The sequence below is a fragment of the Salmo salar genome, chromosome ssa03 (assembly GCF_905237065.1).
Source record: "Salmo salar chromosome ssa03, Ssal_v3.1, whole genome shotgun sequence".
Lineage (NCBI taxonomy): Eukaryota > Metazoa > Chordata > Actinopteri > Salmoniformes > Salmonidae > Salmo > Salmo salar.
This window is the reverse complement of record NC_059444.1, coordinates 103345580-103356829: the sequence shown is the minus strand read 5'-3', so window position 1 is coordinate 103356829 and position 11250 is coordinate 103345580. Positions and strand designations below refer to the sequence as shown.

At 38.2% G+C, this 11250-nt stretch overlaps 1 long non-coding RNA gene across 1 annotated transcript; it reads right to left on the bottom strand.

Moving 5' to 3' along the window:
- Positions 1 to 2690: 2690 nt before the first annotated feature.
- Positions 2691 to 9726, bottom strand: LOC123741913 (uncharacterized). Its single transcript, XR_006769439.1, has 3 exons — positions 9601 to 9726; positions 8407 to 8595; positions 2691 to 2807 (listed from the first exon to the last, which is right to left on the bottom strand). It is a non-coding gene; the product is annotated as an uncharacterized lncRNA (long non-coding RNA).
- Between the last annotated feature and the right edge of the window lie 1524 nt (positions 9727 to 11250).

Sequence of the window (11250 nt, the reverse complement as noted above, 5' to 3'; positions counted from 1 at the left end):
AGACTATAAGGAGTACCAGTACTGAGTCAATGTGCAGGGGTACCAGGTAGTTGAGGTAATAATGAGACTATAAGGAGTACCAGTACTGAGTCAATGTGCAGGGGTACCAGGTAGTTGAGGTAATAATGAGACTATAAGGAGTACCAGTACTGAGTCAATGTGCAGGGGTACCAGGTAGTTGAGGTAATAATGAGACTATAAGGAGTACCAGTACTGAGTCAATGTGCAGGGGTACCAGGTAGTTGAGGTAATAATGAGACTATGAGGAGTACCAGTACTGAGTCAATGTGCAGGGGTACCAGGTAGTTGAGGTAATAATGAGACTATAAGGAGTACCAGTACTGAGTCAATGTGCAGGGGTACCAGGTAGTTGAGGTAATAATGAGACTATAAGGAGTACCAGTACTGAGTCAATGTGCAGGGGTACCAGGTAGTTGAGGTAATAATGAGGCTATAAGGAGTACCAGTACTGAGTCAATGTGCAGGGGTACCAGGTAGTTGAGGTATTAATGAGACTATAAGGAGTACCAGTACTGAGTCAATGTGCAGGGTACCAGGTAGTTGAGGTAATAATGAGACTATAAGGAGTACCAGTACTGAGTCAATGTGCAGGGGTACCAGGTAGATGAGGTAATAATGAGACTATAAGGAGTACCAGTACTGAGTCAATGTGCAGGGGTACCAGGTAGTTGAGGTAATAATGAGACTATAAGGAGTACCAGTACTGAGTCAATGTGCAGGGGTACCAGGTAGTTGAGGTAATAATGAGACTATAAGGAGTACCAGTACTGAGTCAATGTGCAGGGGTACCAGGTAGTTGAGGTAATAATGAGACTATAAGGAGTACCAGTACTGAGTCAATGTGCAGGGGTACCAGGTAGTTGAGGTAATAATGAGACTATAAGGAGTACCAGTACTGAGTCAATGTGCAGGGGTACCAGGTAGATGAGGTAATAATGAGGCTATAAGGAGTACCAGTACTGAGTCAATGTGCAGGGGTACCAGGTAGTTGAGGTAATAATGAGGCTATAAGGAGTACCAGTACTGAGTCAATGTGCAGGGGTACCAGGTAGTTGAGGTAATAATGAGACTATAAGGAGTACCAGTACTGAGTCAATGTGCAGGGGTACCAGGTAGTTGAGGTAATAATGAGACTATAAGGAGTACCAGTACTGAGTCAATGTGCAGGGGTACCAGGTAGTTGAGGTAATAATGAGACTATAAGGAGTACCAGTACTGAGTCAATGTGCAGGGGTACCAGGTAGTTGAGGTAATAATGAGACTATAAGGACTACCAGTACTGAGTCAATGTGCAGGGGTACCAGGTAGTTGAGGTAATAATGAGACTATAAGGAGTACCAGTACTGAGTCAATGTGCAGGGGTACCAGGTAGTTGAGGTAATAATGAGGCTATAAGGAGTACCAGTACTGAGTCAATGTGCAGGGGTACCAGGTAGTTGAGGTAATAATGAGACTATAAGGAGTACCAGTACTGAGTCAATGTGCGGGGTACCAGGTAGTTGAGGTAATAATGAGACTATAAGGAGTACCAGTACTGAGTCAATGTGCAGGGGTACCAGGTAGTTGAGGTAATAATGAGACTATAAGGAGTACCAGTACTGAGTCAATGTGCAGGGGTACCAGGTAGTTGAGGTAATAATGAGACTATAAGGAGTACCAGTACTGAGTCAATGTGCAGGGGTACCAGGTAGTTGAGGTAATAATGAGACTATAAGGAGTACCAGTACTGAGTCAATGTGCGGGGTACCAGGTAGTTGAGGTAATAATGAGACTATAAGGAGTACCAGTACTGAGTCAATGTGCAGGGGTACCAGGTAGTTGAGGTAATAATGAGACTATAAGGAGTACCAGTACTGAGTCAATGTGCAGGGGTACCAGGTAGTTGAGGTAATAATGAGACTATAAGGAGTACCAGTACTGAGTCAATGTGCAGGGGTACCAGGTAGTTGAGGTAATAATGAGGCTATACGGAGTACCAGTACTGAGTCAATGTGCGGGGTACCAGGTAGTTGAGGTAATAATGAGGCTATACGGAGTACCAGTACTGAGTCAATGTCCAGGGGTACCAGGTAGTTGAGGTAATAATGAGGCTATAAGGAGTACCAGTACTGAGTCAATGTGCAGGAGTACCAGGTAGTTGAGGTAATAATGAGACTATAAGGAGTACCAGTACTGAGTCAATGTGCAGGGGTACCAGGTAGTTGAGATAATAATGAGACTATAAGGAGTACCAGTACTGAGTCAATGTGCAGGGGTACCAGGTAGTTGAGGAAAGTTGAGGTATTATGTACATGTAGGTAGGGGTAAAAGTGACTAGGCTATCAGGATAGAGATTATATCTCTTCATCCAGGGAGTGCACACACACACACACACACACACACACACACACACACACACACACACACACACACACACACACACACACACACACACACACACACACACACACACACACACACACACACACACACACACACACACACACACACACACACACAGGGAGGGAACGTTGTGTTTGTTTAATATTGTTTTAGGACTATGAAAATGGACAAAAGTATTAGCCTATGGATTATGAAAACAACAAAAAGAATTGTGAAAATGGGAGAGGAGAAATGACTAGAGACAGTGTTGTTTAACTCACTGACCATGACCCATGAGTTCTTCTTACCTTTGTTCAGTAGAAAAGTCTCCCTCTCTAAACTCTATAGGATGACCCATAGACTGGTCACTCTTCATGGACACACAGCTGGGTACAGGGGAGGCTGGTCTCTCCTGCTTGATTGGACTTCAACACAACAGAGACAAACATTACATCTCTCATCTACTCATTTTCAGAAATGTTCATAAATTAGATTTTATTGTTTAAGTGTGTTTTTTCACTATCTAATCATGGCATCGGATTGTTCAACGACAGACATGTATTTGTTTAAAATCTATCACTTGATGGTTTCATTTCAGAGAGACAATGTTTTTTTGCAAAATGTTATATATCTGCCTTTCTCTCAAATGAACGGCTCGGTCTTATGTAGCAAAATTTGAAATTGTGTTTTTCACATTTGATAATAGTAGAGCCTCAGAGCTAGAACATGGTATATCATACACTACAGTTGAGGAACAGTGGAAAAGTGTTTCTGCTTTGGAAGATGATATACTTGTAACCTCACTTTGAGAAAATGGCCTTTGAATGTTTTGGTTCCTGCTGGAGAGCTCTTTTTGGTCTACATTATTTTGCATGTACATGTTTTTGCATTTTGCATCTACATGTTATTTTGGCAGATAATGTCACCCATCTAAATAAATAGTTTTATATATATAATTAACTAAATGTGTGATGTTTATGGTTAACTTGTTATGGATAGGGGGCAGTATTTTCACGGCCGGATAAAAAACGTACCCGATTTAATCTGATTATTACTCCTGCCCAGAAACTAGAATATGCATATAATTATTAGCTTTGGATAGAAAACACTCCAAAGTTTCTAAAACTGTTTGAATGGTGTCTGTGAGTATAACAGAACTCATTTGGCAGGCCAAAACCTGAGAAGATTCTGTACAGGAAGCGCCCCCTCTGACTATTTCTTGGCCTTCTTGATCATCTCTATCCAAAACAGGGGATCTTTGCTGTAACGTGACATTTTCTAACGCTCCCATGGGCTCTCAGAAGGCGCCAGAACTTTGAATGATGACTTTGCAGGCCATGGCTGAAAAACAGTAGCGCATTTGGATAGTGGTCGATCTGAGAACAATGAGACTGGGGGCGCATGCACGAGGAGACTCCATGTTTTTATTTTTTCGTCTTTGAACTAGGCTCATAATCTGAGGTAGCAACTACGTCAGATCTACAAATCAATGAGCTAGACCTATCCATTTGGTTTGCAACTCTGTGAACCTGCGCAACTCTGTGAACCTGCGATGCAAAGATTTCAATGCATATCCAATTACCCAGCAGCCATTTAGAAACAACAAGTCATCAAAGTGTTACTTCTTAATTAAAAAATGTATTCTGGATGTTTAAAATCGGCCACATCTGAAAAAGAGGACAGGGACATGCGTTTTGTTTAGGTGGTATACCTTTTTCTGAAAACAAATATGGTTAACCATGACCAGAAAATGGTTAACGTTTAGGACTGTGGGCCACCACAATATGTACCCAAGCGAACAGGGATAGCACTCACAAAGTAGCCAGAACCCTGTTAATAATAATAAGTTACCTGATAATAATAATAATAATAATAATAATAATTGAGGTCAGCCTACAAGGTTAATAGTAATTTACCCGAGGTCGGCGTTCACGGTTATTGCCGACAGGTCTCATTGATAACAATAGAGAAGCTGCCATTTTAACGCAGAACAATGAGCTGGGAATAGAATGTTCAGAATGTGAGTTGGCGTCACGGTGCTCAATTCAACTAGAAAAGCTGAAAAATGACCTAAAATAAGGTCTGTTTTTTAGCGATTACTTCATAACATAACGTAATATTATGAAACTGAGCTCCATGGAGGATGCAATGAACTAGTTTTCATCAGAAAAAAACATTGTTAAAAATGTCATGTGTCCAGCCTACTTGAGGCGCCCGAAAATAATATTCAAAAGTTCGGTCCTTGGACACAGAGGGGTTAAACACTAAAGTTACAGTCCATCTAGTGAAGAGAGGAGAATCGGACAGAGGTAACTTCTGCCGAAGTCGGTCCCTCTCCTTGTTCGGGCGGTGTTCGGCGGTCGACACTACCGACCTTCTAGCCATCACTGATCCACTTTTCATTTTCCATTGGTTTTGTCTTGTCTTCCATCACACCTGGTTCCAATCCCATCAATGACATGTTGTGTATTTAACCCTCTGTTTCCCCTCATGTCCTTGTCGGAGATTGTTTGTTGTATGTAGGTGTTTATTGTTATTCTGGTGTGGGACGGGTTTTGCACCCTCTATTTGTTATTTTGTATACTTTGGTTTTCCGAGGTTTTGATGTTTATTAAACAGCTCAATTTTTACCAAGTTCATTCTCCTGCGCCTGACTTCCCTGCCACCAGCACGCAACGCATTACAGCATCCATCAACGAGAGAGGGAGAAGCCCTCCACGGGATTTAACAGGTGGAAGAAACAACTGGGGAGCTCCATCGGTCCACAAGAAGTACAGGCAGCCGGTGATGATGTAGTGTTAGCTAGGATAACTAAGATGCTGCTGGTAGAGTAGCTAGCTAGCTTACCTAGCTGTACCGACTAGCTAGGATAACTAAAATACTGCTGGTAGAGTAGCTAGCTAGCTTACCTAGCTGTACCGACTAGCTAGGATAACTAGGATGCTGATGGTAGAGTAGCTAGCTAGCTTACCTAGCTGTACCGACTAGCTAGGATAACTAGGATGCTGCTGGTAGAGTAGCTAGCTAGCTTACCTAGCTGTACCGACTAGCTAGGATAACTAGGATGCTGCTGGTAGAGTAGCTAGCTAGCTTACCTAGCTGTACCGACTAGCTAGGATAACTAGGATGCTGCTGGTAGAGTAGCTAGCTAGCTTACCTAGCTGTACCGACTAGCTAGGATAACTAGGATGCTGCTGGTAGAGTAGCTAGCTAGCTTACCGAGCTGTACCGACTAGCTAGGATAACTAGGATGCTGCTGGTAGAGTAGCTAGCTAGCTTACCGAGCTGTACCGACTAGCTAGGATAACTAAGATGCTGCTGGTAGAGTAGCTAGACAGTTGTTGTCTGTCTTCCTAAGTGATTTATTTATTGTATTACAATGTATTACAATGTAATGTAATGTAATGTAATGTAATGTATTGTATTGTATTGTATTGTATTGTATTGTATTGTAATGTAATGTAATGTATTGTATTGTATTGTATTGTATTGTATTGTATTGTATTGTATTGTAATGTAATGTAATGTAATGTAATGTAATGTAATGTAATTTATTGTATTGTATTGTATTGTATTGTATTGTATTGTATTGTATTGTATTGTATTGTATTGTAATGTATTGTATTGTATTGTATTGTATTGTATAGTAATGTATTGTATTGTAATGTATTGTATTGTAATGTATTGTATTGTAATGTATTGTATTGTATTGTAATGTATTGTATTGTATTGTAATGTATTGTATTGTATTGTAATGTATTGTATTGTATTGTAATGTATTGTATTGTAATGTATTGTATTGTATTGTATTGTAATGTATTGTATTGTATTGTAATGTATTGTATTATAATGTATTGTATTATAATGTATTGTATTATAATGTATTTAATTATAATGTATTGTATTATAATGTATTTAATTATAATATATTGTATTATAATGTATTGTATTGTATAGTAATGTAATGTATTGTATTGTAATGTATTGTATTGTAATGTATTGTATTGTATTGTAATGTATTGTATTGTATTGTAATGTATTGTATTGTATTGTATTGTAATGTATTGTATTGTATTGTAATGTATTGTATTGTATTGTATTATAATGTATTGTATTATAATGTATTTAATTATAATGTATTGTATTATAATGTATTTAATTATAATATATTGTATTATAATGTATTGTATTGTAAAGTGTTGTAATATATCATATTGTAAAAAAGTCAGCCAGAGTTGACGTGGGCCATCGTTCAAACAAAGAAATGCCTCCCTGACCACCAGTGTGTTTGGATATAATGAAGATCAATTCAGCGAAGAAGAACCACTAGAGTTCTGATCAAAGAGCCCTATAAAGGATTCTATATATATATTATATATACTGTATACCCAGACACTTCCTAACCTCCTATAAAGGATTCTATATATATATTATATATACTGTATACTCAGACAGGCTAACCTCCTATAAAGGGTTCTATATATATTATATATACTGTATACCCAGACACTTCCTAACCTCCTATAAAGGGTTCTATATATATATTATATATACTGTATACTCAGACAGGCTAACCTCCTATAAAGGGTTCTATATATATTATATATACTGTATACCCAGACACTTCCTAACCTCCTATAAAGGGTTCTATATATATTATATATACTGTATACCCAGACACTTCCTAACCTCCTATAAAGGGTTCTATATATATTATATATACTGTATACCCAGACACTTCCTAACCTCCTATAAAGGGTTCTATATATATTATATATATACTGTATACTCAGACAGGGTAACCTCCTATAAAGGGTTCTATATATATTATATATATACTGTATACTCAGACACTTCCTAACCTCCTATAAAGGGTTCTACATATATTATATATACTGTATACCCAGACACTTCCTAACCTCCTATAAAGGGTTCTATATATATATTATATATACTGTATACTCAGACAGGCTAACCTCCTATAAAGGGTTCTATATATCTTATATATATACTGTATACTCAGACAGGGTAACCTCCTATAAAGGGTTCTATATATATTCTATATATACTGTATACTCAGACAGGCTAACCTCCTATAAAGGGTTATATATATATTCTATATATACTGTATACTCAGACAGGCTAACCTCCTGTAAAGGGTTCTATATATATTCTATATATACTGTATACTCAGACAGGCTAACCTCCTGTAAAGGGTTCTATATATATTCTATATATACTGTATACTCAGACAGGCTAACCTCCTATAAAGGGTTCTATATATACTGTATACTCAGACAGGCTAACCTCCTATAAAGGGTTATATATATATTCTATATATACTGTATACTCAGACACTTCCTAACCTCCTATAAAGGGTTATATATATATATTCTATATATACTGTATACTCAGACAGGCTAACCTCCTATAAAGGGTTCTATATAGAACTTTAGTGGTTCCGTATATTAAGAAAGATAGAACCCTTTTTGGTTTAAACAGGAGTGAAGACTGGGTTGATATAACGGATATATTGTCCAAATTCAGCTTGTAACACCGATCAGAATTAGTAAGAACAATAAAGTTATGCCTGCCAACATATTAGGCAATAATTAAGAGTAGGCTAAATGATTGTGTCATGCTAAAATTCTATAGAGATGAGTGTGTATACTGGTAAAGATGTGTGTGTGTGTGTGTGTGTGTGTGTGTGTGTGTGTGTGTGTGTGTGTGTGTGTGTGTGTGTGTGTGTGTGTGTGTGTGTGTGTGTGTGTGTGTGTGTGTGTGTGTGTGTGTGCTGGTGAGACAACCACATATCACAGTGAAATATACAGGATACAAACATTTCATTCCAGCTATATAGCGTTTTTGCAAAACAAAAATTAATACACAAAAAATCTATGAATTAAAATCTTACAACAACAATATTTAACAGACACATGAAGGTACCCGTAAGAAATCATTTCCGATTAAAAATAACAAATGTTGGAAATAATGTTTAAGAAACAAAGTCCATTGTCATCTCACCTCTTAGCTTTGTTGTCATGTCCCTCAGATAGATGCATTTTAGAGGCAGGGCCCCCCTCCTCTCTCTCCCCAGAGAGACTCATTTTAGAGGCAGGACCCCCCTCCTCTCTCTCCCCAGAGAGACTCATTTTAGAGGCAGGGCCCCCCTCCTCTCTCTCCCCAGAGAGACTCATTTTAGAGCACTGACCCCTGTAAACAGAGATCCAGCATGTTGGTTGTGGTTGACACAGTGACAACTAAACAGAGATCCAGCATGTTGGTTGTGGTTAACACAGTAACAACTAAACAGAGATCCAGCATGTTGGTTGTGGTTAACACAGTGACAACTAAACAGAGATCCAGCATGTTGGTTGTGGTTAACACAGTGACAACTAAACAGAGATCCAGCATGTTGGTTGTGGTTAACACAGTAACAACTAAACAGAGATCCAGCATGTTGGTTAACACAGTGACAACTAAACAGAGATCCAGCATGTTGGTTGTGGTTAACACAGTGACAACTAAACAGAGATCCAGCATGTTGGTTGTGATTAACACAGTGACAACTAATTATTGAATGTCAATTGTTGTATTTTATTAATTATCTCTTAGCAATAAAACATTTACTAACAGATACATCCCAACAGTCAGGTGATTTAATGCATCACATGAACATGTAGTCGTGACTGATATTTTCACCTTTTCTCCATGTAGTTTAACTAATAATAATAATAATAATAACAACAATATTATATTAATAAGTCACTTTCTCTTTTAATAATTTCTCTCATTCTAGTGTGTTGCTTTGTTCAACAGGTATGATATTATTATGCTGTTACTGAATTCAGTTCATAATAACAATGTTAAGAAAAGTATGTTCAGTGGTTTCAAACCAAATTACACAGGAAAGAGGAGCTCATTGTAAGTTTGAAAACACATTTTACGATATTTTGAAAGACGATTTACAACTTATACATAAAAAAATATACAAATTGTAAAATAACCACAATATACGAATATATGAACAATATGTTATTGAATTTGACTTGCCTACGCCCAGTTAGCGCCATTTTGTATGATTGAACTGTCACATAACTGTCCCAGGTGAAATGGACTGTTAGATCTGAGTGTTTTACAGTCATTCACTATACTAAAATAACACCATACATTTAATTTCTCTACACACTTTACAATAATCCCTGGGAAGATTCTTACCTTGTAGCCTGAATTCACAACCAGAACATGTCAAGTCATTGAGATATTTTCCGTTGTGCTGAGAGAGCAGCTTCCTGATAACAAGTGGCTCTGTATCTATGTTCTAGGTACAGTTGATCTTTAGATGCAATAATATCTGGTCAAAGTCTAGTGACACAACACCATAGTATATCATAAACATAACAGCAGTTGGCCAGAAAAGGCCATGACATACTATAAAACAGGGTTTGTCAACTAGATTTGGCTTCGGGTGTCACGGTTGTCATAGAGAGGAGCGGACCAAAGTGCAGAGTGATTATCGTTCCACATATTTTATTGAACTGTGAAACTATGCAATACATACACATAAACTAAAGAACAAAAAAACAACAAACCGTGATGCAGAGGTGAAACATACACTACTCAAAAAACAATCTCCCACAAACCCAGGTGGGAAAAACACCTACTTAAGTATGATCTCCAATTAGAGTCAACGATGACCAGCTGCCTCTAATTGGAGATCATCCCAAACAAAACCCAACATAGAAATACAAAACTAGAAAACAACAGAGAAAAACTAAACTAGAAAAACCCCCTGTCACGCCCTGACCTACTCTACCATAGAAAATAACAGCTTTCTCTGGTCAGGACGTGACATCGGGAGAATTTTTTTCTGAGTTAAAGTGGGCGGGCCAGAACATAATTAGCGTATAATATTAGCACAATTAATAGGCCTACACTACAAATTTAACAACATGTTTAACACATTTGATTAGTACATAGTACATTCAGTGACAATAAAATAATTTAGATCTGATAAAATCATAAAATCACCAATATCTCTATTCAATTATAACTTTTTGTTTATTTCTCTGTGTGTTGATTGGTGGGGAAAAACAGGTCTACGTAGCCTACTGTAGTCTACACTACTTTATTAATGTCAACATTCATTCAGAACAATTAGCTTGATAGCAAGAGAACATGTCGCTCTCAAAAAGTAACAAAAGGTGGATAATGAAAATCAAAGTTTCAGGGAAGAACAGACAGAGTGATATCCATTCATCTTACCATCTTTCTCCAATGCCAAGCCAGTGCGTCTTGTTGCAATAAAAAATGTCACTGTTTGCAAATAATTCAATCTCAGACGGCATTATGAATCTAAACACGGTACTTTCAAAGTAGCCTTCCCGCCCCAGACAGAGGCCCGACGCAGAAACACTGAAGCATTAACTTCAACCTACAAACACGGCAGTAGAATCCTCCTTCGTGGCTTGACCCAACAACAGAAGGTCACAAGTGCTTTCCTAAAAGCATCCTGGGTTCTAACCAAACACAACATGCCCTTCACAGACGCAGAGCTGTTTAAAAAATGCATGGTGACAGTTTTGGAGGAATTGGCTACAGACCAGTCTATGGATAGCATAATTGCGTTTGTCAAACAGGTGCCCCTGTCTGTGACATCAGCCGGACGCCGTGTCTGTGCTCTGAAGGATGATCTGCATAGGATTGTTCTGGAGGGGCTCAGTCAGGCTGAGCATTTTCCCCTGGCTATTGATGAGAGTACTGACAACACTGATGTAGCACAGTTGTGTGTATATGTCTGTTATTTTCATGGAAATGACTTTAAAGAAGAGCTACTGGCACTGATTCAACTGGAAGGACACACCACCG